Here is a 24,300-nt window from a genome sequence, read left to right as displayed (position 1 = left end):
CAGCTGTCACCATAATCTTTTCCTGACTGGCCAGCTTTAGGGACAGTTTCTCTGTGAAGTTCTTTATATTGCCCTTATCCAAAATATAAATTATTTCGGACTTTGTTCTTGTTTTTACTAAAATACTCGAAGTGAATTGTTACGTGGCTTGTGTGTGTGTGTTTTTTAAGAGTGTTCTTCATTTTCATGCTGGCATTTTACATTAGATGAATGAGAATATACCAATAGGCTGAAGATACCTCAACTGTGAAGCAGTTTACTTACAAAGTCCTGTGAATTCCTTGAGATGAAAGAGTATTGCAATTTAAATGCAGGGTACTACAAAATTTAAAATAAGCAGTTAAGTTTAATTTTAATCTTGTTAACAACAATCGTTGTTAACTAAATTGTAGTTTGTCCTGCCTTTTTCTTCCCATCAGTGCACAGATGTCACACTTCTCTCAACAAAGATTGATTGTTTTTGTTGGCAGTGAAATAGAGTTAGTAGGACTTATACCAGAAGTACAGCCTTTTTATTAAGACAGTTGACAAAAAGCCAAACCTAAAATTAGGACAAAAACCGTTGTGATTTGTCCTTATTCTCTCTGAGAACATTGTATTGAAAATCCAACTTGTTCAACAAGCTGAATTGTACTTTGACTGATATGGTCTTTTGTAGGAGCACAATAAAGGATATATTTAGTTCACAAAAAATCCCTTAAAAAGCAAGCAACAATGTTTTACAAATTAATTGCTCTATTGTATTATATCCATTTAATGTGATATTGGATTGCTTTCATTCATTCTGGATTTTTCCTGATTTTCAGATTTCTTTTGTGGCAGTTTACTGTAGTTCATTTTTGCTTTCTTTTAACTCTGGCCTTGAACCAGCCCAGACCAGATCTTTTTCTTCTGTCACAACAGGAGGCATAATTCTTTGGCAAGCACTGTGTCAGTGTCAGCATTTGTTCGTGCCTACAGTATCTATAGCAGCCCTGTCACTTACAGCATTGCCTGGTGCGCTGTGTTTGAGCAATTGAGGTGTGGTTATGGGCACGTTAGTGCCCATAAAAAAGAAACTTCTGATCACTTGGTCTGAAGTTGTTTGCCCCAAAGAAAGATCATCCTGATTGTAACAGCTTGAGCTCTCAGGCTGTAACATTTTCCAATGCTTGTTTTTCTAGATGAGAAGTAATCCTTACTGGGTGGGACAGTGGCGCAGTGGTTAGCATTGATGCCTTGTAGGACTGGGGCCCTGGGGTGCTGTCTGTGTTCTCCTTGTGATAGTTTCAGTTTCCTCCCGGTGCTCTGGTTCCCACCCACAGTCCCAAGACATACTGGTACTGTAGGTTGATTGGCTTCTAGAAAAATTGGCCCTGGTGTGTGTGTTTCTGCCTTGTGATGGACTGGTGCCCTTCAAGGGCCCTTCAACCCATTTCTTGCCAGGACAGGCTTTGGCTCTTCCGCAACCAGTATTGGATAGAGCAGTGGTTCTCAAACTTTTTGGACCAAGTACCACCCCTAATCCAACCAAAGCATCCAAGTACCACCTACAAGTCATCATCTCATAGGAACCCCAGAAATTATCAATGACCAACATGAACGCATGTGCACACACACTCACACATACATATAATAAATATTATAATAATAAACTTTGTTTGATATATTAAAATGTGGCTTCTCAAAGTGTTTTACAGAAAAAAAACAACATAAAAATAAAAAAGCACCATTTCAGTGAGAGGGGTGAGCCTGTTTAGTCGAGCAAAGCAGATGTGAATTAATTTTTCGAGCCTTGATACAATTCACAACAGTTTAATAGATTTTAAATCGTCAGGCATTTTCTTGACGGCAAAGGTCTCGCGGTGGATGTTGCAATGAAACCATTAATTTCTGGAGCAACCTCTCTAATTCGTGCAACTACACCGCTGTGTCGGCTTGTCATTGCTCTAGCACCGTCTGTACAAACTCCGAAACATTTTATCCAGTCGATGCCATTCTCTTCGATAAATTCATTCAGAAGCTGAAATACGTGCTCTCCTGTAGTTCCTGTTGGTAGCGTCTTACAGAACAGAAAGTCCTCACGGGATGTACCCTCAAACTCGTATCTAACGTAAACGAGCAAATTGGCCAAATCGACTACAGACTCATCTAATTGCAGTGAAAAACATCTGCTCATCTTAACACGCACTGTCAGCGTACTTTTGATATAATATTTCATTTCAATAATTCTATGAATGACTGTGTCTTTCGGGGGGGGGGCAGCAGGTCGAGCTTTTCAGCAGCTTTTTCTCCACACATAATAGTGTGGGGCTTACCTGCTTTAGCCATCCGCAAGCACGCATTTTATTTTAAGTATTTATTTCATGCGCATGGGAGAGAAACACAGAGACGCTCTGTGTATTTTTCTCAAATTAACTTAGAACAGTTCTTAAATATTTTTCTGTTATTTTTCACGCTTTCCTGTGCTCACAAGATTACCAGCGTTCGTAGCACCCATTTCTATGCATTCCTGTGTTTACAACGTTGGCATTGTTCCAAAATCACGCACCTTCTCCTTTCTCCCTATTTGCTGGAGATACAGTAGCTTTTTTAAATACAATTGGTCACTTGCGTCCGTAGCAAGCATTCCTATAGAGTGGTATAGAATTACAGAGTATCTCTTGTGTCTACTGAAGTATTAGCGCGCACTGTATCGTAGTACGTAGGCTGCGTATTCGACACGTATAAAAATACAAAATATGAAAACCCGTCCCGATTTTTTCAGCGCACACAACACAGTTCCAGGGTCAATTGGTGTACCACCTGGCGGCACGCCACCTACCACTGCCGGTACGTGTACCACAGTTTGAGAACCACTGGGATAGAGGATAGTAAATGGTTCAATGAATTAATCTTTACCATACTCAACCTTGCAATTTGAGAGGAGGAATTTCCGTCTGAATGCCACCACATTTATGATAAAACCTCACACAGCTCAAGTGGTAAATATTGTGTACGTGTGAAAGTAAATGCATGCAGATACAGTATACAGTATACAGTATATACAGTATTTGCTTTTTACATCTTAACTTGATAAGTAGAAAACGCAGAACAGGCACTTTAGAGTTGATGGTGTTCAATTGTCCATTCTTCTTTCATTTCTTTTGTACTGTATATTGTCTTGCGCAGCCATATTGCTCAGTTATTTTGCTATATCAAAGTGTTGTGTCATAATCAAGATCCAACTCCCGAGATGTTCTGTCCCCCTGGAGACACTTCAATGGTCAAGGGCTTTGCCAGCGGTGTGTGGAAATATGGAAATTTGCGTAGGTAAAATTAATTAACTTCATTAGTTCTAACTCCCTTTGTTTCCTAGTCAAACCACCCTAACATCCAGCATAATATGAGAGCACAACAAATACCAAAATAACATAAGATGTGCTGATAAATGCTTATTTAGAAGTGACAAGGTACATTGAACACACTGAATTCAGTCAGCCAGCTCAAGTGTAGAATTGAATTGGACAACTGCTGCATGTCTTAAATTAATATGAACTGCATTTCTCAGAAGAACTATGTGAAGGCAAAAACCTGAAACAAGCTGTAGTAAGAAAAAAGTTAAAATATTTTAGCACTTCTGCATGCATGTAACTGTGTCTCAAACCCTGATTTAATCTCCTTAAGTAAATGTGATGTAAAATTGTCAGATAGAAATTGAAGGCAATATTATCTGCATGATACATAAGTATATAATGGTATGAAAGACACAAGTAAGGAATTATTTTTCTTAGAAAGATAATTAAACCTTGTAAATATGCAATCCACATCTTATTATTACTTGTGTTTTCCCCCTGTGTCTTACTCCATACCTTCTAATAACTTTTGGAGAAACCACAGGAGAGCTCCGTGTCTCTGTGTCTACTTAATAAGAATCTGTAGAAATTGTCTGTAGAAAGAGTTTAGTATTGAAAGTATCTGGTAACTGTTTCTTTGTATTGCTGTGTTGCATTCTGTGGTCACATATGTAAGAATGGCAGAGCATAGTCCTGCTTTCAAGAAAGAAAGTGTGAAGAAGATCACTCAAAATCAAAAGACACCTTATACTGATAAAACACAGTTGGGGAAGGTGAGAAAACACCTTCCTGCTACCTTAATCAATGTCTTTTGTCTGTTATGATATTTGAGCTGATTCCTTAACTTTGTGTTAGCCATGTTCTTTAAGAGACCTAATGTTCTGGAGAGGCAAACCCCTTTCCACCTACTTTGTTTAGTACAAACCATTGTAGCTCTGCTGTAGCAGGGGATCTTGTTCTGACTGCACTCCCTAAAAGCCTACTGCATGACATCACCAGCAGCTTTTGGCAATTTAGCTGGGTCAGGTGACTCTGTAAACCATGTATAACATGGCAGCCCACACTATTGTTGGACTAGTCAGATAAAAGCATTGCTTCTGGGGAGTGTAGTGTGAGCACGATCTGCCAACTTCCCCTTGTCCTACTGCAATGCCACACCATCCACTGAGCTGAAATAGCACAGGGCTTTCACTAAGGCAGCCAGGGTCGCATACCAGCGGACTTGGTATCTGTTGTTACTATGCAAGAGAGAAACCAACGAAAGACAGTCATTTGAAAATCAGTCTCCTGATTGTCCCGATTGTACCTAATGGTGATTTACTGAGGATACATTTAAAAATATACAGGTAGGTTGTTCTCATTTGGACCTCTGCCTGGTACGCCCCGGTGTTTTTTATGTTAAGCCTCATGTTAAAAGTAACAATACCTGTTCTTACTAAAATTAAATTCTGACTCTTTTCATTGCCAATTCTTTTCTTCAAAGGTAATAATGAAAATGTTTTAGTCTCCCAAGCCTTTTCTCTTAATGAAATGGTTTGTGTCTGAGGAAAAAAAAATGCATGAAGTGGGCTTCTTTTAGCAGTCCTCAACTGGCAATCACCAGAATAATTCTAAACAGAGTATGCAATTGATTGCAATCATCATGTATTCATATTTCCATGTGTTTGATTCTGCTTTGCTTTCTCTCTGTAGTCAGTCCGCTTTCAGTCAGGGTCTTACCCATTTTGAAATGACAACCTTCCCCAGTTTTGCTTAACAGAAGGCCTCATTGGTTAAGCTGTCAGCAGCCATATGGTTTGATTTATATGTTGCCAGGCTTCTGAATGCTGGTGGCCACCCATTGAAGCTGAAAGTCATTGATAAAGGTAAAAGGCTGCAGTGTTTTTTATGAGCTTTTATTATTTTATCTTTTTATTTCAAATGAAATAATTAATTACACTTGAGTTTTGACCTCTTGCTGGTCATCATTACGAGAAAATCATTTTTAGAAAACACAATGAATTCTGTACCATGACAACATCCTTATAGTAAAGTGAGGCAGAGCCACTGGCAATTTGCAGCACAGTGACTGCCAGTAAGCTGCAGTGAGCCCTGCTGTGCTGAAAATGAGCTTGAGTACTATTTTTCTCATTGTGCTTTTGGGCTAAATGAATATCCAGAGACTTGAACTCTGTGCCACAACAAGAGAGTACTTTCAGCAGCCACATAGTTTTTGTGCAGATTTTTTTCTCATTATATTGGAAAGAAAATGGAAGACTTGTCGATGGAGAAGCATGCCAAGTTGCCTCTAAGGTATACATCACACAAATGTCATTTGCATAATATTAGTTTCTTACTTGTTTATTATCCCATTATGTGTGCTTCTGAAAATGATTCTTTATTGCTATGCGGGCACCTGTCGATCTGAGGCTGATGTTTAATACAATACAGCGGTGAAAATTAAACCATAAAGATCTTTGTGGGGCCTTAAACAAATCATTAGGAGGAAATAGAAAATTACATATGATTTACTGCAGTAGACTTGTGAAATCTGGCTGTTTCTTTGGCCCTTGCTGCACTGGAGAAATACAATGCCAAAGAGGTACAGTATATATACTGTATATAATTTAATGATGATCCCTGATGTATTTGGAATGTCGCCCTGGACAGAATTCTCTTGACAGTCTCAAAGGATGTTGAAACAGAAAGAGCATAGTGTGCTTGTCTGGGAATATGAGCACTGGGAAGGTAATACATATAAGCACAGTTTTGATCGCAGGTGATGGCAAAATAAAAAAGTCTGTTTCATCCTTCAAGGGAAGCAGAGAATATACCTGGTTTAAAAAAAAAAACTCATTTACAATGGTGCCCTGAGGTTAAGAACTGTACAAATAAGATAAAAATCCAGGAGAATTCACATATGGGACCAGCCAGTGTAAGCTACTGTATGATGATTAAAAATTGTTGGCAGTTGCTTTCCTTATTACCTCCAAGGTCTACTTACCATCTGCACTTTTGTTTGTAATGAATAGTGTGATGGAAATAATGTTCTAGAAGGACTGACAGCTTTACAATTTGAGCTTGTGTCTCTCCACCAAGCACAGGTGACAGAAAAGCAGAAGAAATTGACCCATTCTAACCCATCTTGTACAGAAATCAAATCAAGTACAAAATTCATATACTGTAATTTTTCAAGGCCCTTTGTCCTGTTATTTATATTTCTCTATGAGTGCTTTGAACACGGGACACAAATGAGAGTCAGAATATACAAAAACGAACTTACTGACTACTGCAGAGTAGGGAAAACATACAGGTACAGTATACACAATAATGTTAGAATAACATGATAGTATTAGGATTTAGGGCTGTTGCTTATCAAATACCTAGACATGATGTGTTTCTGGTTTGTGGCATGATGAATGTTAATCATTATTTTTCCTACTTTACATATGATATAGGTTTATAGGATATAGAATGTATACTGATATGACTTAAGCTGTATTGTAAATAATTTGAGAAACTAGTTATATTCACAGATGATACTAACATAAAAAGAGTTCGCCGACCCCAATCCAAACCAGAGGCAACCTAGCAGACTTAACAATCAACAGTGAAAAATGAACTAGAGGACTCAAGTGGAAATTACAGGGCAGTGCGTTAAAAACTGAGAACTGGGTGCACTTTTTATACAAAGGTTTATGGCAATCTGGATCAAGATACCCAGCCATGTTGCTGAAGCTTATACCTGGTTTCTTTCAAGATGAGACTTAATGAGCTACTAGCAACTAAACAAGCTATCTTATCTACAGTAGGCATCCTTAACAGACTGACATGTTTTTTAAAATAAGACATGCTTTTTAAAATAAGAGGAACTAATTATTACAGTCATTTTAAAGACTGTTTTACAGCAATATACTGTATACAGTGATGTGTAACAGTTTGTGGTACAGTATTGGAGACCCCCTGCACAGTACTGTAGCATTCTTCAGCTGCTTTAAACCACTTTCACAGTGGACTTGTGAAATTGAGCTGTTTCTTCAGCCCTTGCTTCACTAATAAACTCAGACACTTTATAGTATGTTTAAATTGTCTTTAGCATACTATAGAACACATTGTAGGATTTATTTTATAGATTATTATATTTTCATTGTGGAAGTGATTTTAAAGTACAGTTTATAGTTGACGTGTGTTTAGTAACTCTTTAAAACCTTTTCTTTTTAAAAGCAAGCTTTCGAAAAGCATGCTTTAATGAAGATGCAAGTTATAAGGATTTGCAAATTGCACAAAATCCCAAAATGAATGCAAAAAACAAAGCAGATTTGTGCTTTTGCAAATGATAAACTAAATCTAATCAAAATTCATTTACCGTTCCAAGCATGGAAAATTGGGCTATTGTTTTTGCAAAGCCTTTTTCAAATGTTCTGCTTTAGCTCAGAAATCCAATTAAAAGAGATAATTGGTTTAAAGTTGTATTTGTTTTTGTTGGCGAGAGGTGTGAGGCCTTTTCTGGCCTGTTTTTGGTTTGTTTTGTTTTTCAACTAGGCAGTTAAATTTAGAGATCCTAAATTACAATAAATGAATAACATGCCCTGACTCCTTTTTTTTTCTGCTGAAGAAGGCAATTAATTGCTTAATGTTGCTATTGCCATCATGGCGAAAGACTAATGGAAAAGTAAAAGAAATAAGTAGCAATGTTTTGCATTTGTGCATAGCTAAGTATCCTTAAAAATGGAATTCAACAGTCAAATTGGTTGCATAAAAAAGTGCTGTTGCAGCTGACTGCCAGCCTACTTCTTTTGTGCGATTGTTCTTTTGCTGCTGTCTGGCTTAGAAGCATGGCATCATCTCGCCTACTCAGCCTACCAGAGTCACACAGCTTGTGACACATGCCTGGCCCTATTCACTGATCAACAAGACACCTCATATAACTGCATTCCATGTGGCCTGGTATTTTAACCTCTTTAGAATTTGTAGCCGTGTGCTGTTTATCCTCTGAGTTTCTTATATGTTGACTGTCTGTATGCAGTTACCCATACAGAGTGTTTGCTCTTTATTGTCAGACACTTTAACAGACTTAGATCTGCAGTCTGTGACACAGACCGTACAGTACATGCTGCCAAGATATTTTTTAAAGCATCCCCTGGGACTCCATTCTGATAATGCAACTCTGTCTGTTGTACATACAAGACTGAAGTGTAACAGCTCGTGAGGAAGTGGTAATTATCATTTAAAGCAAGTAAAGAACCCGTAAGAGCTGGTGCACCAGCAAGTATCACTTTCAAGGCTTGGGAGAGCCTTTAGAAAGATATAGATATATTGAAATATTCAAGAGATGATGAAACTATGATAGGCAATAATACCTAATTGATTAACAATAAAACATTCTTGGCATATACAGTATGGTGTAGTGCTCCTTTTTTGCTGTTAAAATGTAACATTCTGATAAAAATGAAGCAAGGAAGACAGAATTCATTTTATAGCAAAATTTGTAGCTCACTACTCTTCATTGGGAAGACAAGGATGTCAAAGGTCTGGTGTGTTTGTATATAGGATTCCTGTTGTGATTCCATAAAGCTTTGTTTGGCTAAGGTCATGATATTGTAATAATTGTCTGGGGAGCAGCGAGTCTGTGCAGATTAGATACTGCTCACTCGTGACCTCCCAGAACAACATGAGCTTTCCTATCTTCTAAACCAGTGCATTTGGTAATAAAAGTCATACATCACAGATAGCCTAGTCCTGCTCTTGACTTCCTAAAGGACAATTTAAATACATGCTAATAACGGTGAGGGTTGTTCATTCTTCCTAAAATCCCTGCTATCACACTTCTCATCGATTTATTCCTTTATGTTAATTGGCTGTTTAAGCTAACTTACTGGGATGCAATGCAGAAACGTGGAAGGAGATTTGTAAGCAGTGTTGCTACAGGATGCCTGTAGTAAAAGCCCTGGACAGTTAAACAAAGTGAGCTTCACAATAATGGGCTCTTCTTCTACCATCCTTTCTGACAGCTACATAGTCAACTATGACATATGGATAAAAACGATGTCCAGTAAATACATTTTCACTGCCTGAAAAGCAGGTAAAGGACCCAGGAGCTTGGGCTTCATTACATTAAGCTAGAATGTAATGTATTTTGTTACATTAAGGTGGAATATTTGTCTCTACCTATGTACTGACCCTGTCTGTTTTGTGATGAGATTCAACACCATTGAAGACGAACTCTGTAACACGACGAGCACTGTAGCTCTGTGCCTATTGCCCTCTGCCTCAGGAGACAGGAAAACATTGTGCTCATCCTTAATATTTCTGTGACCATATTTATCCCTAGAGAAATTTCAAGTGTTTTCTAGGTCCAAATTAAAGATCTTTGATTGCCAAAGCCTCATCGTGTCTTTGCAAGAAGCCTCATAGAAAAAAGAATAGTGATTTTAATGATTTGAGTGTTTGAGAGGAAATTTGTTATTGACATTAGAGGCTGAGAAGAATATGGTTTAAGGGCCTGATGCATTCCTGAAGCACAGAAGAAGTGGGTAGGGAAGAATTTGCATTAACAAAATGTTTTTTTTTTCACTGAGATCTGCGGGATGATGACATGAATGAGACGAGAGAGTTGGTTGCCAAGGTAACAAACAAGGCATTTTACATCAGAACAGCATCACGAAATTAAAATAAAGCTAGAACAAAACAGCAAAAATATTCAGGCAAGAAAGTCCAGCTGTGAAGTTCTGTTTTTTTTCTCTCTAATGCAGTTATCCTTTCGGTTCTGAAAATATAAACCAATCGCTCATGAATTTACATTGAAATTCTCCAATGTGACTTTGATCTTTAACTTAGTTTCCTATTTCAAAGGGAAGGCTCATGCCCCAAGCTAGAAGTTTATTTCTAACAAGACAGGCAATGCATTTTAAAGCCAGTAATTGGATTATCATGTATCTGGTTAAAGTGCCTTGGTTTGTGTTTCTTATTGAGTTTTTACGGAAACAGAGATGGTTTTTAAGTCTTATCAGAAAAACTGGGTGTTCAATGCTTTTAATTTACCAAAGTCTTTCTTAATACCTCCCAGTTTTTTATTAACATAAGTTTCAAACAGAAAGAGAATATTCAGGATAATTAGGCCATTTACTAGTTAGTAGTTAATTGATTCACAGAAATCCTCTAAGCATTTCATGAAAGAAACCAGGGTATTCCTACACCATACTCCCATGGCCTTTTGCAAAAAGGGTGTCTCATTTTCTTGGCTTTAAATGCACTTTCATGTGATTTCCTCTTGTGTCCTTTGGTTCATGTCTCACAGCTGATTCTGAAGAAGTCTTCTGGGTTGACTTTGTCAGTGCCTTTGAGGAGTTTGAAGACTTGAGTCAGGGTCTCTCGTAGACTCTTATGATAATCTGAACTGGACACAGTATTCTAATGAGGTCTTGCTAGTGCATTGTGATTATAACATAACCTAACATCCCTTGATTTAAAGCTCTGGATCCTATGCTTTTAGTTGTATATCCTATTTTTTCTTTTTTATTGCTTCTCCACATTGACTAGCTGTCTAGTTGATGTAGGTGATTGACAATCTTTTTCATAAGTTCTGGAACTACGTCAAGCTCAGCATTTCCCATTTTGTATTTATAGTTTATGCTTTTGCTACTTGTATGTACAATAATACTCAGCACTTGTCTCCATCAAGCATTATCTGCCATGTGTTTTCCCAGTTTAGAATTGTATCTGAATCTTTTTGAATTTCATTTGCCGTTTTTCCAGTGCTTGCTTATCCTCCAATGGTGGTATCAAATGCATACTTTACTAGTTTACTACCTGTACTAGTATCAGGTATCAGATCATTGATATAAATGGGGAAGAGCGGTGGCCCTAGGAAAGATCCCAGTAGTACTCCACGAATTATATCGCCCCAATCCGTGCATTCACCCATTATCTCTAATTTGTTTTCTGTCGGCATACTTTTCCCATGATGGTTTGGATTCACTGTGACAGATTTTTTAGAAATAAACCTGCAAAAATTCCAAGACAATGGTATTTAAATAAAGGTCATTTGAGAAGGACTGAAATGTCAATACTCATCTGCACTATTACTACAGTTCAAAAGAGGAAGGACCCCACCATAAAAATATCATCAGACCTCATGTAATAATTGAATGTATCATGAAAATAATTACAGGGAATTTGTCTTTTAGTGTTTTACAAGAGGACAGTTTTTTCTGCTTATGATTCTGAAGATCTTTAATGGATGTGTTTTTAACCTACAAGATAGTCTTTCACTGGTTTGCAATTAGACAAGACAGAAATGAACTCAGAGGGGTCATAAAATGTCACCCTTAGTGCAGTTGTTGAACGCTAAAGTTATATATTTAACTGTTATATAAAGTTATATATTTAACAATATTTAACCAGAGCCACTGTCGAGACCTTTTAACATACTGTATAGTGATCTATACAGAACCCACACAGACTGTAAAAGCAATATAAACATAATATTTAGAAGATAGGACCAAGGTTAAATAAACCAGAGTTTCAAATGATAAAGAAAATATTTTGACATTTAGAATTATGCTTTTTACAATGTAATGTATGTCAAAGTATATTTATGATTATGAGACATTGATCTATTTATATTTTTAAATAAGTACTAAAATAAAATATAGACAAGCATATATTATTAGTGGGCATCACGGTGGCACATTGGTTAACATTGCTGGCTCACAGCACTGGGGCCCTGAGGTCAATTCCTGGGATGCTATCTGAATAGTACCCTTGTTTATATGGCTTTTCTCCTCCATTCTGGTAGGTTAAAAGACTTCTGGGAAAACTGGTGCTGGTGTCAGTGTCTGTGTGCAGTTTGATGGACTGGCCTCCTATCCAGGGTGTATCCTACCCTAAACAGGCGCCGTCCTTCGGATGAGACGTAAAACCGTGGTCCTGACTCTCTGTGGTCATTAAAAATCCCACGGTGTTTCTCGAAAAGAGTAGGTGTGTAACCCCGGCGTCCTGGCCAAATTTCCCATTGGCCCTTACCAATCATGGCCTCCTAATAATCCCCCTCTATGAATTGGCTACATTACTCTGCTCTCCTCCCCCACTGATGTGTGGTGAGCGTTCTGGCGCACTATAGCTGCCGTCGCATCATCCAGGTGGGGCTGCACATTGGTGGTGGTGGAGGGGAGTCCCCATTACCTGTAAAGCACTTTGAGTGGAGTGTCCAGAAAAGCGCTATATAAGTGTAAGCAATTATTATTATTATTATTATTATTATTATTATTATTATTATTATTATTATTATTATTATTATTACCCTGTGCCTGTTACTTGCCAGGTTGGGCTTCAGCTCTCCTGCGATCTTGTGTTGTATAAAGCTGTTAGAAAATGGATGGAACTTGACACACATCTTACTTATTACCTTATTGTTGGTCACTAGCTATCTGTGACCTCAAAAAAAGGCAGCTCACAAATGGCACAGCACTACAGGGGTAGGGTTAGGATGAGCTGGCCAGTGGCCTTCTGGTAAACAGTGACTCCTGAGATGTGCCAGGCACCTGCGGACTTATAGTGACATAGGGATGGATGGACCACTCCTCCAGCTGTGTATCAGTGGAGCAGGGTGACTGCATGTCTCATTCTCTCCTGAACTTGTGAACAGGTTGCTGATGGAGAGCTGAGTCAACAATTGGCTATTACTACATTCTGGAATATTGGATATAAAAAATTATCTTTAGTAGGAAAAGGAACCGAACCCAGAGTATAAGGTGCCGACCCTAATTATTAACCTGGAGAGCTCAGTTTACTGTACATCACCAAATGGGTAGCAGTGCCCTTTTGGCTATAATGTAGTTTACTTGAATGTACATTTACAAACATCAGAAAATAAGAGCTAACAAACATTTTTTTTTAAAGAAGGTGTACAAAACCTAAGCATTAATTGATTCTCCTGTCAACATTTTTATTTTTTACCTCACAGTTTTCTTACCTGTCCAGGTTCTGATTTCTGTTTTTCTAACTCTAACACACATCTAGCCTCCCAAGAGATGATGCTGAAGAGTCGGTTCTTCAAAGCAGCTCACCCGAGGCTCTGTGGCTTGTTATCACTGGGCCCCTCAGAGGATAACTGGCCTGGTGGGGAGCAACAAACTACTCTGCTCAGTTTGTCTAATGCGATTGCTTTGGAGCCAGTAAATGTTAATTGGGGATCTGCTGTATGTCATGTTGATTCATGCTATAAGAGCTCTCATAAGATTAAGGGCTGTTGCCTTTCTTTATCAAATGATGTACTACGTTAGTCCAGTTAGCAGTGCACTGAGGCACAAACCTTAGGTTCAGTGTTTTCTTTCCCAGCTCTTAGATGTGGCGTTTTCAACATTTTGAAAGAGTAATGCAGAGTTGTGCTTTTGGCATAGTATAAAGCAGGGCTTTATCTACATGTTGACTTATTTTCCTTGTGCTTGACATTGTAACAAGCTGGAGTCTCCCTTACAATCTTCATGACTCTTCCATTATAAAGCAAACTGGTTCATTTAGTTTATATTTGCATTTTTTTATTGTCTTGACATTGGAGTCTTGCTACTGGTTTCTCTGCCATCTAATAGCATTGACAGGTAAATGGATGGTATTTTTTTACAATTTATGATCAAGTAAAATTAATAGCCAATTTTGTAACCAGACGTCTGTAGTTTAGGATAATACGGTAGAGCTGGGGCTGTAAAGGTACAAATTGATTTAACAGGCATAATATTGTGTTGCTTTTCCAAACAACTTCAGCATGGATGCAAATAACTATTGGATGGTTCTAATCACCACATTGCACTATATTCAGTGTACAGTAGATGTACTGTATACTAAAGCTGCCTATGACTCCAGCTATCTCTCAGATCAGGTATAAAGGACCTGTGGCTTAACTGTGTTCAAACACTTACCTCTGTACTAAATTTTTTTTTGTCAAAAATGTATAGCTGGTAGTGAAGAATACTAAGAAATAAGCCCTGTATAAACCAGAGCCTGTGCTACTGCCTGTCTGATGTCAAATGGCATAAATGTCTAATCGACTGTATAATCACCATGTTTATGAGTGTGCAATCAAATCGTTTCTTTTCAACTGCCCTTCTCTGTTTACAGATTCATGACTGTAATTACGCACTAATGTTCCTCCAGGGATCCTGGCTAAAAACTCTATCTGTCTGAGTTCTCCACAGCATTCTTAATTATTTTTGCTTAAAAAATGACAACGTTTTGTTCGAATGCTTGTTTTATCAATTTATATCTGGGTTAAGCATTCTCAGAATATCAGCGTGTCTCAAATTAAGAAGGCAAGTGGAGACTCTTAATCACAGCTGCCCTCCAAGACTAGTAAGTCAACAGTGAAAGAAAGAACATGCAGTTTACACCCAGTAGAACCCAGGAATAATTGTTTGGCCATTGTTGAACCTTTGGCTTTTTAATTAGTTCACGCTCTTTTAAGAAATTTTAATTTTAAATGAAGAAAAGCAGAATTACCAATACTCATACACTTGGAATCACTGTGGAAACCACTGAATTGGAGCATGAAATTTCAGCCTAGTTTTTTAGCATCCCCAAAGCACAAAAGAGACAGCCTTATTCTATTCCATCTGAACAGCTGTTACCTATGGTATTCTCAGGAGGTTATGAGTTTTCTCCAGCCTAACCGAACTGTAGACAGTAACTTGAACACCCTACAGCATATACAATATCATTCAGATAGGTAAAAAGTAGCTGTGCTTGTACAGTATATTGAACATAGAACATCATACAGTGCTGAAATATTGATAAACAAGAGCAAAATAGCCTATATACCATAGAAGCTGTGGTGAGGTCTCTGGCATGCAAAAACAAGCAAACTGAGAGACTAAAACATCTTTATGCATCTGTGTTGTTGGTCTCCTAGGCAGAAAGGAAGTCTACAATCAGCTTTTCTACAGCCTTGAGATATACTGTATAAAAGCCTCTTCCAATGCTTTTACCAGCTAGCAGAACAGAAGAGTGACAGCCAACTGCCTGTCTTTCAGTTTACATTCCACTATCTGAATAGATGCAAATGTGGTCAGCTTGCTGACTCTGGCAATGTCACCATGGTCTCCTGCACAGCTTTCACTTCCAAAAGGATTCAATGTTATGCCTGCAGCTCTCAAGTTAATTTGTGTCCCATTCAGATGGAAATAAGCCTCATTGTAACACTCCATTTAAAAAGCTAGGTGAGTTTGGCTGGCGAATGGAACAAGGAAGCATGGTTGCAATATGTTGCATGGAGCATTAAATACATTTCTGAATCTTCATATTATTGCCCTAAAAGAAAAAGAAAGAATGCTGGGCATTCAGGCAGGAGCAACACAGAGAGTGAAAAGGAGAGGAAGACAATGGGAGCTGGCACATGATTATTTTTCTGCATCTCCCCATTTGTCTTGTGTTAAACATGCCATGCTGTTTCAATTACTTACTGTTCTTCCTTTTATCTCAGCTGACGAGAAAATAATTACAGTACATCACTTGGGTTCTTGCCATCATTTTTGTGGGTCTTTTTGTCTCTTTTTCTCTGCTAGTCTCTTCTACAATTAGATTTATATTCATTAGATTGCAAGGGTTTGCAAAAATATGTATGGCCTGTAACTCTGAACGTTTTTAATTTAAAATCTAATTTTTCTGCCTGAATTAACTTTCTTCAGCCTTTTAACTTCTGGTGTATTTGATTTTGAAATTTAACAAAACCGTTAAAAGAAACAAAACACTTTACAGTGGTTCTCATAAATGGTCACTTGTGGTTTCAGGCTTTCGTTTCATGTTAGAAATGACAGCAATAGCTCTGTTTTTATTAAGATCTACCTGGGATCTGTTGAGAGCTATGAAAGTTGTTCATCATGCTCCGCAATTTATGATTTTGAACCTGCCTGAGCTTCTAGAGTACGTTTGCATATAATGTTTCACTCTTCTTCACTGTAAACCCTCGTAGATCGCACAGCAGACAGAGCTTTATTTTCCTCTCTATTTTTCTTCAGAAATCAGTTTAGCTGTAGAAGACAAGCTGAGCTCCACTTCTGAGATGCTGATTGACAGCTGTGCTGCAATCCTTCTGTCAATCCCCTTCACAGAGCTTTCATTGATCCCTCTGCTTTCCTGGTACTGACAGTCTCACTTTTCAGCAAAAGCGTTGACAAAATAGTCTCCTTTATCCCATAGAGAAAGGTATCAAAACAAGAAAAGATTTCTGTCCAAAAAGAAATGTATTTAACGGATGGGAACAAAAGGGCATTAACTTTTGGAATTCAAATTGTCATTGCCAAAAAGGAGAAAAAACAGAAAGAGGGAGGAAAAGCTTTTCAAATTGAGCAATAATGAACAATTTTCTTGTCCTACATCTTTTTTTTTAATAAAAAAGGATTTGTTCTCTCTCTGCACAAACTCAAGTTATTTCACATCAAGGCGTTAAAAGATCTTGTATAAAAAATGAAATTACTTTTGTGACCGAGCTCTGAGCCTTCAGTAGCTCCCACTCAGTGATGATTTCTACATTGCAATCAATCCTCAGGCCCAACGTCTTGGGTTTGTTGGTGTTACAACCAAACCATTTTACAGGGCTGGATGGAGACTGAAATACCTGGAAATTCTCCTTGGTCGCTGTTGTTATGGAAAGTAGCATGGCAATATTACATTTTTATACAAGCTGTGACAGTGTAGTGGGGTGCTTTTTGTCATTTTGGGGGTTTGTTTAACTAGCCTCCATTTCCCCATGGTTGTTGGGTTTTTTTGATTTTGTTCTTAAAAATTGAGTACAGCATTCTCACATACTTCTCTATACAGTAGGTGCATAGGAAAATAAAAAATGAAAATATTCTACACACAGCTATAGCATTTATGTTGTTAAAAAATAAAAACATGATGAAATGAAATACCAATAAATGAAGAGTCTAATTTTTCGCTACTGACATGTGTGAAGGGTGGCATACCCTACGTCTCGGAGGATCACTGATTTTTTGGACTTGAGTTGGCAGCTGAGCTGTAATGCATTTTGGAAGAAGTTTTGAAGTCTGCAGTACCATTTGTTTGTGGCTCCAGTGATAGTGGGAAAGGTTTATTTTGTAGGTGAGTGGGCACTCAACCAGATGCCATTGAAAGAGGTGCCGTAATGCACGTTTTCACAGTGTAGGGATCTTCCCTTGCCTCTATCCAATGGGTTTTAAAGGTTGCAGTCTCCCAGGAGGCCAGATTTTGATTAAGCAGCAATATAGTTCTAGCTCACCTCCAGAACTGCACCGTGCATGAACAGCATTGATTCAGAACGGCAAGTGTGTGTCGAGGGGTGAGTGCGTGTGCATGGCTACTTTTTCCTTCATTGTGTTCAGCTCACAGTGTACATTAACATACAGTAGGTGCTATGCTAATAAGAGGTAATGTTTTCCAGTTTTAGGAAAAGTTCATAAATCATAATTTATCAAATACTGCAGACACAAACATAATTTAGAGCTCAGAAAAACCACACTCCACTGCAAATACTCTTAAGCTCAGTATACTGTATATTGATATTCTGTAATAACTATAGTTTATGCTCAGTGGGCATCTTACATAGTCGATGGAATGCCATAAGAATGATGAAAAATAAAAACGAATGCCATTTTCATTTCTGTTGTGAAGAAATGAAGCAGAAGTCGTGAAAAAATGGAACAATTACACAGAGAAATACAACTGTAGTATCTCCTGGAAAAGTGATGGAGAGAATCCACCCCAACTTTGCTTTTATTGAACCTGTTTTAATACAATTAAACACACAGTACATTAAAAATGCAGTGAACTCGAGCTACTGTAGGATGTCATGCTTCGCCAAATGCTTTAGAGTTGCATTAGTTAAAAGGCTTTCTGCATAAGACTGATTCTACAAATTGTGGGCTCTCCCATCAACAGAGATGAGTCCTGGCTGTGCCGTGCATCAATTTCTCCTGTGAGAAATGTAAAACAAAAAAAAACACTCTCTGGATTTTTCCTTTGTTTCATAACTGCCAGACTGGCCTGAAATGACATTGAGAAACACTCAGGGCCCAAAGTAGTCAGCTGTGACTTACAGGTGAACAAAGCAATCAGAACTGCAACCTGGGGAACTCCCAAGTGGCCTCTCTGTTAGAAACCTCTGTGCGGAGTGCAGAATGAGTTTTATATATTTGGGTTCATCGGTTCAGATTCAAGCTATACAACTTGCTGAATGCAGCTGTGAGTTGGGAGTGTTGTTTCAAATGTGGCCAAAATAATATGACAGACAGTGGAGTGGATCCAGTCAGCTGGAGTAATTTTTATTGCGCAGAACAACAAAGCCAAATGGCTTTGCTGCTCTGCCCAGAAGTTTCTAGCAGCATGGTGCAGTTAGTGGGAGTACAGGACAATTGTATTAGCATGGCTGTGTCACGCTTTCACCAATGGGAGGGGGTGGAGGAGTGGAATTCAATAACCCAGCTATTATAGTTACTGTGGCATGAATTAACTACATAAAGCATCCATTTCATTTCTGCAGAACTCAAGATATTTAATCATATCTCTGAAATACCTACGGATGGCGAAATGCCCTTGTTCCTTTGTTTGGGGTTGGTCCTTTGCCCTGGTGTCTTTGCAGATGGGGGATGCCATTATTGGCTTTGCCTGTCTGTCCTCCTTATAGCCGAGCCACCTCCAAGAAAAGGGTAGGGCTGCAGAAAGTGGAAGATTTGATCTTGAGATATGAATATGAAAATAAGTCATCAAACCTAGAACCTCACAATCTAGAATCTGAAACACTATGATGGGGGTCATCACATTCCATGGAAGACCATGTGGTCAGCCAGGCAGACTTAGAGGTGACAAGAGTGTGAAAGAAGGTACTCAGGCTTGCAGTCTGAATTCCAGAAAGCCTGTAAGAAGAGCTGTGAGTGTAAATCTGTTACACACAGGAGATGAATTTTCTTCCCAGGAAGAGCATCCAACATACTGTACCTTTTGGAGGCAGACTGGAGTAAAAACAGATCCCAGTGACCAGAAAGCACCATGCAGTTAAAAAGAAGAAGACAGACACAGAGAGATATCCAGGTTGTGCAGAGCAGAAATGAAAGAAAGAAGCTGGGTCCTACAGTACCTGATACTATTACAATACTCACACCACACCAGTGGTCACAACCTGTCACCGCTTCAGCTTATTTCTGAGACTTATAAGTCTATTCTTTCCACATGTTTTCAAGCCCCTTCCTGAATTCCCTTTAATTAAATAGGGTTTTGGTTTACTTTTCAATTTTGGCAGCATGCTGAGAAGGAGGTGATTGTATCTATTTTCTTTGTATTTTTGACTGTCATGGCCAGCGATCTACCCTCAAGCGAAACATATTGTAGTGTTACAAAACAAAATTGTAGTGTTAGTATGTGGTCCCAAGCTGAGCCTGAATGATATTTAATGACCTTTTAAAGCACTTTCAGGCTGCAGTACTATTTCCCTTAAGACCAGAACAATATGGTGTTAACGGTGCAGTGCTGCCTTTCCTCCTGCATTACTCAGTAAGCAATGCCGTGTGCAAGTAAAACTTTCATTAGAAATTAGGTTTTTACCCACAGCCCCCCTTTATTCTTTCTTTCTCAGCTACAGTCTTTTGCCTTCTAGGTTACACCTGACATTTTTTTTTATTCTTACTTAATGCTAAAATGATCATCAGGGAAGGAAGCAGCTTTCGTCTTCATAGGGGTGTGTAGCTATGAAATTAGAAAAATTGTGGAAACAATAAACTGTAATTGAGTTTGGTGATGGGAATCTTGTTATTGACTCGGGGAGAATCCTTATGTGAACAATATGAACGCTGCAGGCTTGCTGACATTAGACAAGCTCTGTTTTCTCACTTGGTTTAACCAATCAGCTTTCATTTATCCCAGGTGAGGCGCTGGGTTCTTGCACTATTCTGAATGTTTATTGCTGGCAGTGTCGAGATCAGCTGTAGCCCCAGCCAGTTATTTATCTAACATTAAGAACAGTGGAGTGGTGCATGTCTCTGGTTCTCTTTCTCTGACTTTGACCCGCCAGTTTCACTAGCCAGTAACACTGTATTTGCAGTTTGTGGCAATTATTTTCTTTCTTCCATTCTTACTTCCATTTTTTTGCCTTTCTAGTAACTTTTACAGTAGGAAGTAAACTTATTGCCAGTGCTTTGCGGGGAGCTTGTCAAATTGTATATTCATCAACATTTCAGTTATCTAACATCCAAGACATGAAACAACTGATTTGTATTTTAATTAGTCTTGAGACTAATACAGATAGTAACTGGCATACTAGGAGATCACCTCATGTAAATGGGCATTTCCACTTGAGAGGAGCCTGGGAGAAGATACATACTGTATTATTCACCTTGTGAAACAACCGACAGTTTTCACGAACGCAATTAGCAGTAGTCCCAAGCTCATTTACCTAAATAAACAATAAGTAGTCCAAGGTTAAACCTAAGCGTGGTTAGTGAATCTTTGTAGTGAAGGAAACGCTGCAGCTGACCAAGAAATCCATCCATCTCAGTCGGAGCCTATCCCAGCAAGCAACAGGCGAACGGTGGGGTACACCCTGGATGGGACACTACCCAAAACAGTTTTTTGTCTTTTTAATGTTGTGATGAAGCTGGATTTATATGGGACTAAATTAATTGATTACCAGATAATCTTGTAAATCCGCCGTTGGTAAATCTGTTGGTTCTGTCACCCGTTCTCAGATTAACATTTGCGCTTGGTCTGCTTTTTTCTCCTTCTGCTTTCCAAGTGTAATCCTGCAATTTATTTTGCTGCGCTGCACAATATATTGCTCTGTTTAACTTATTGCATTAGCTTTGTGCTGCATCCTGCTCTTTGTGAGACCACTCTGCTTAGTGTTTCGCAGTACAGTATAACTTATTTATAGTTACCTGCAGGTTCATAATGTTCCATCGTATGTAATGCAGCTGTGTTATTAACTATAAGTTACCGTTGATAAAAACATCAGACATGAATAATGATGATATATAAATTGCTTGCTCATATTTGCACCCTCCCTGGCTGGTGAGGAATGCTGTATTGTGCAGTAGTTTTTTCAATGTCATCTGTGTAGAAGTCCACAGGTTGCTATGATACAACAGCGCCAGCAGGAAGTGCAATTCAAGCAGACCATTTGACTTAGCACAGAAAGTTACATCTGGGATATTAACCACTGCTACACAGCACATCTCAGCCCGCAATTTAATTAAACAGGTGTACAGAAAAAGTAAGGAAAAGAATCTCCTAAAATGTTTCAATCTTAAAACTGTGTTGTGAATGAAAACAAAGTAAGTTCAAATTTAAAAAAAGTAATTGTCTTTTTTTTTATCCAAACCTCCGTATGTACTTAAAACATGCATCCAACACAAACACTAATACAACAAATTACAATTCACTCAGCTGGGTTTCTTTACAGCAATGGTATTCATGTCCTGTTATGTGGAGAATTTCAGGATACAATTGGTGGTGTTGTATTTTAATTAGCTGTTCTTGCACTTCTAGGACAGTACTCACAAGCATCCCCAAGCCTATTTATTTTTAAAAGTGTTTAATTTAGAGGCGGCCTGGTTGGAAAGATAAATTGACTTTCCTCTCAGTTAGAGCTGTTAGACTTGCCTTCTGCACAATTTAACAGGTTAATTGGAGGGTCAAAGTGCTAAAATACTTCGGAAGTAATTTGATTGCTTTAAAACTAATGAAAAACCTGTTCAAATCCTGCATCGGATTTGTAATGATAATGACATTTGGAATTCTTTTCCTCCAATTATGTTTTTGTCTAGTAGTATTTTTTTTATTTCTGAAAGTTGAAAATATTGCTTTATTTATTTCTGTTGGCATCATTTAGGAGAACTGCTCATCAAAGCACTGCCTTCAGTTTCAGCCTTACAATTTATGTGTAATAATAACATCCCTCCTGGGTTAATGATGTACAGTTTGGTCATTTTCTACCTTGGTTTTGCACATAGTGTCATCTGTACAGGTTGCTGTAATGTGGTTTGTTTTCCTGTCTCTACCTTTGGAACATTATAGCATTCCATTTGTCACCGTGAAGCCACATTTGACATGAGCCAAATTTTCATCTCACATTTTGCCTATTGCAAGTTCATCATCTTAACTGAGTTACAAGCTGAATATTTTTTTTTCTCTTCATTGTTGTGACACTAAAGGAAACTGGTTTTGACACCACTTTTTTCAATCCTACTTGCAGAGCGTGTTCAATATGAAACTAATAATGCACCTTAGGAACTGTAGTTCTGTTCAGAAAGAGTAAATGTTCTTAACAGTATGTGTTCTTTCAGCAAAAATGCATCGCAATCAGAATGAATGCATGTTTGACTTCAGTCATTGTGTTGATTGCAATTATTCCTTTGAATTATGCACTTCGACAAAACTTTCCATTTTCTGCTTTTTCTTCTGTGCCATTGTGTGTTGCCTTTTGTGCTCCATCCATTTTCTTTTTTCATTTTTTTTCTTTTAATTGTCTTCCGACTTTTCTTCATGTGAGGTACTGTACCCACTCAGAAAAAAAAAAACATCATAAAGTGGCTCTGACTGGAAGATTTCTTACAGCAGGTGGAATCCAGATACCGTAGGTGGCAGGTTGACTGGAGATTGGTTGCATCTGGTGTGCTTCTATTGACCCAGTAAATATTCAATATTGACCAGCTCCATATTACTTTTGTCCCCATTGAATGACCTGTTTTCACATAAAGGAATGGTCAGGTCAGTCTTTTTATGTCTTTCTATTCTGTATCTTTTTAAGTATGTTACATACACTTACTGTATACTGTAGATGTTATACAGTATATGAATTCTATACTGGCCTGCTAGTACAGGAGCAGATTTTAGGCTGATGAAATTAATTTGTCCATAAAAATTTTTGGGCCCATGTGAGCCCACTGCTTACTGGTCTACTCTAGATACTTAAGCTCCTTAATTATGATTTACTTAAAGCTTCACTATGTATACAGTATATGGATTCGAAATGGAAACAGAATTTCTTCCGTTTTCAAAAGCGAAAACACTGTACTTGTTTTGGTTACGTATGTTTGCTAAAAACCTTCCACTGCAAAGAAAATGTCTTTCTCATTTTGTTTTCTTAAAAAAACACACCTGCTGCAAATATATTTTTTTATCAGCAATCAGCTGATCTTTTTCTTTTGTTAAGCTCAATGAGAGTCGTTAATTGGTAATGAAAGAATGGCTAACTAAAGGTGTTCCTACAGTATATAAATAATTAAATGTCATCCATAGCCAGGGATACAGTTGTATAAGTGGTAATGAGTGTTCTGTGCATGGACAGCTCAGCTCAATATACTGTACCTATTTATAGACATGCCCGCTCCTCACAAATACCCTCACAATCACAATGATTTCTCTCTGCAGCTGTCTTAGAATTAAGGCCGAGGGGCAGTATTTTTTCCCAATAATGAATCAATTTCTGTTTAAGGCTCAGGATTGGTATGGGGAGATTTGAAAATGAATGGCTTATAGAGACACTTGAGCTGCATTCTGTAAGTGGGAATTACCTCTGCCTGATGCAGATATGAGTATTGACTGTTGGTTAGGCATCTCTTTCATCGCTTAGTGTCCGTGTGAGAGTTTGCCTTCACCAGGCCTAGCACTGCAGCAAGCAGTAGGAACATGTACAGCTTTCAGAATTAGTGGAACATCCAGCTGTCTGCTGAATTTATTTTTCTATTCTTCTCTTAGCTGTTTTGCAGTATTAGTAAGCTGGGGCAGCCCTTACTGGTTTTCTTCTAAACTCACCAGACCTGTGAATGATTTGCAGTATTTGCAACACAATTTCACATGTTCTTCCTTCGTATATTGTCCACTGTTTTAACCTTTTCCTTTGCACAGAATGGATTTTGTAGTGTACTGTATCAGTTGTATCTTTGAAATAATTTTATCAAATGTATCTTGAGTGTACTGCTTAATGCCCATGTGAGCAATGTCTTTGGTGCTACAATGTGTCCATTATTCATCACTTATTTTAAGTAGA

At 38.2% G+C, this 24,300-nt stretch overlaps 1 protein-coding gene across 4 annotated transcripts in view; it reads left to right on the top strand.

The window, feature by feature from the left end:
- The window catches only part of mdga2a (MAM domain containing glycosylphosphatidylinositol anchor 2a), a 210,875-nt gene that overhangs the window by 153,683 nt on the left and 32,892 nt on the right, over nucleotides 1-24,300 (top strand). The window lies entirely within an intron of this gene.

This window comes from Lepisosteus platostomus, chromosome 10 (assembly GCF_059453375.1).
Source record: "Lepisosteus platostomus isolate fLepPlt1 chromosome 10, fLepPlt1.hap1, whole genome shotgun sequence".
In the NCBI taxonomy this organism is placed as follows: domain Eukaryota; kingdom Metazoa; phylum Chordata; class Actinopteri; order Semionotiformes; family Lepisosteidae; genus Lepisosteus; species Lepisosteus platostomus.
This window is presented reverse-complemented; position numbering and strand designations above follow the sequence as displayed.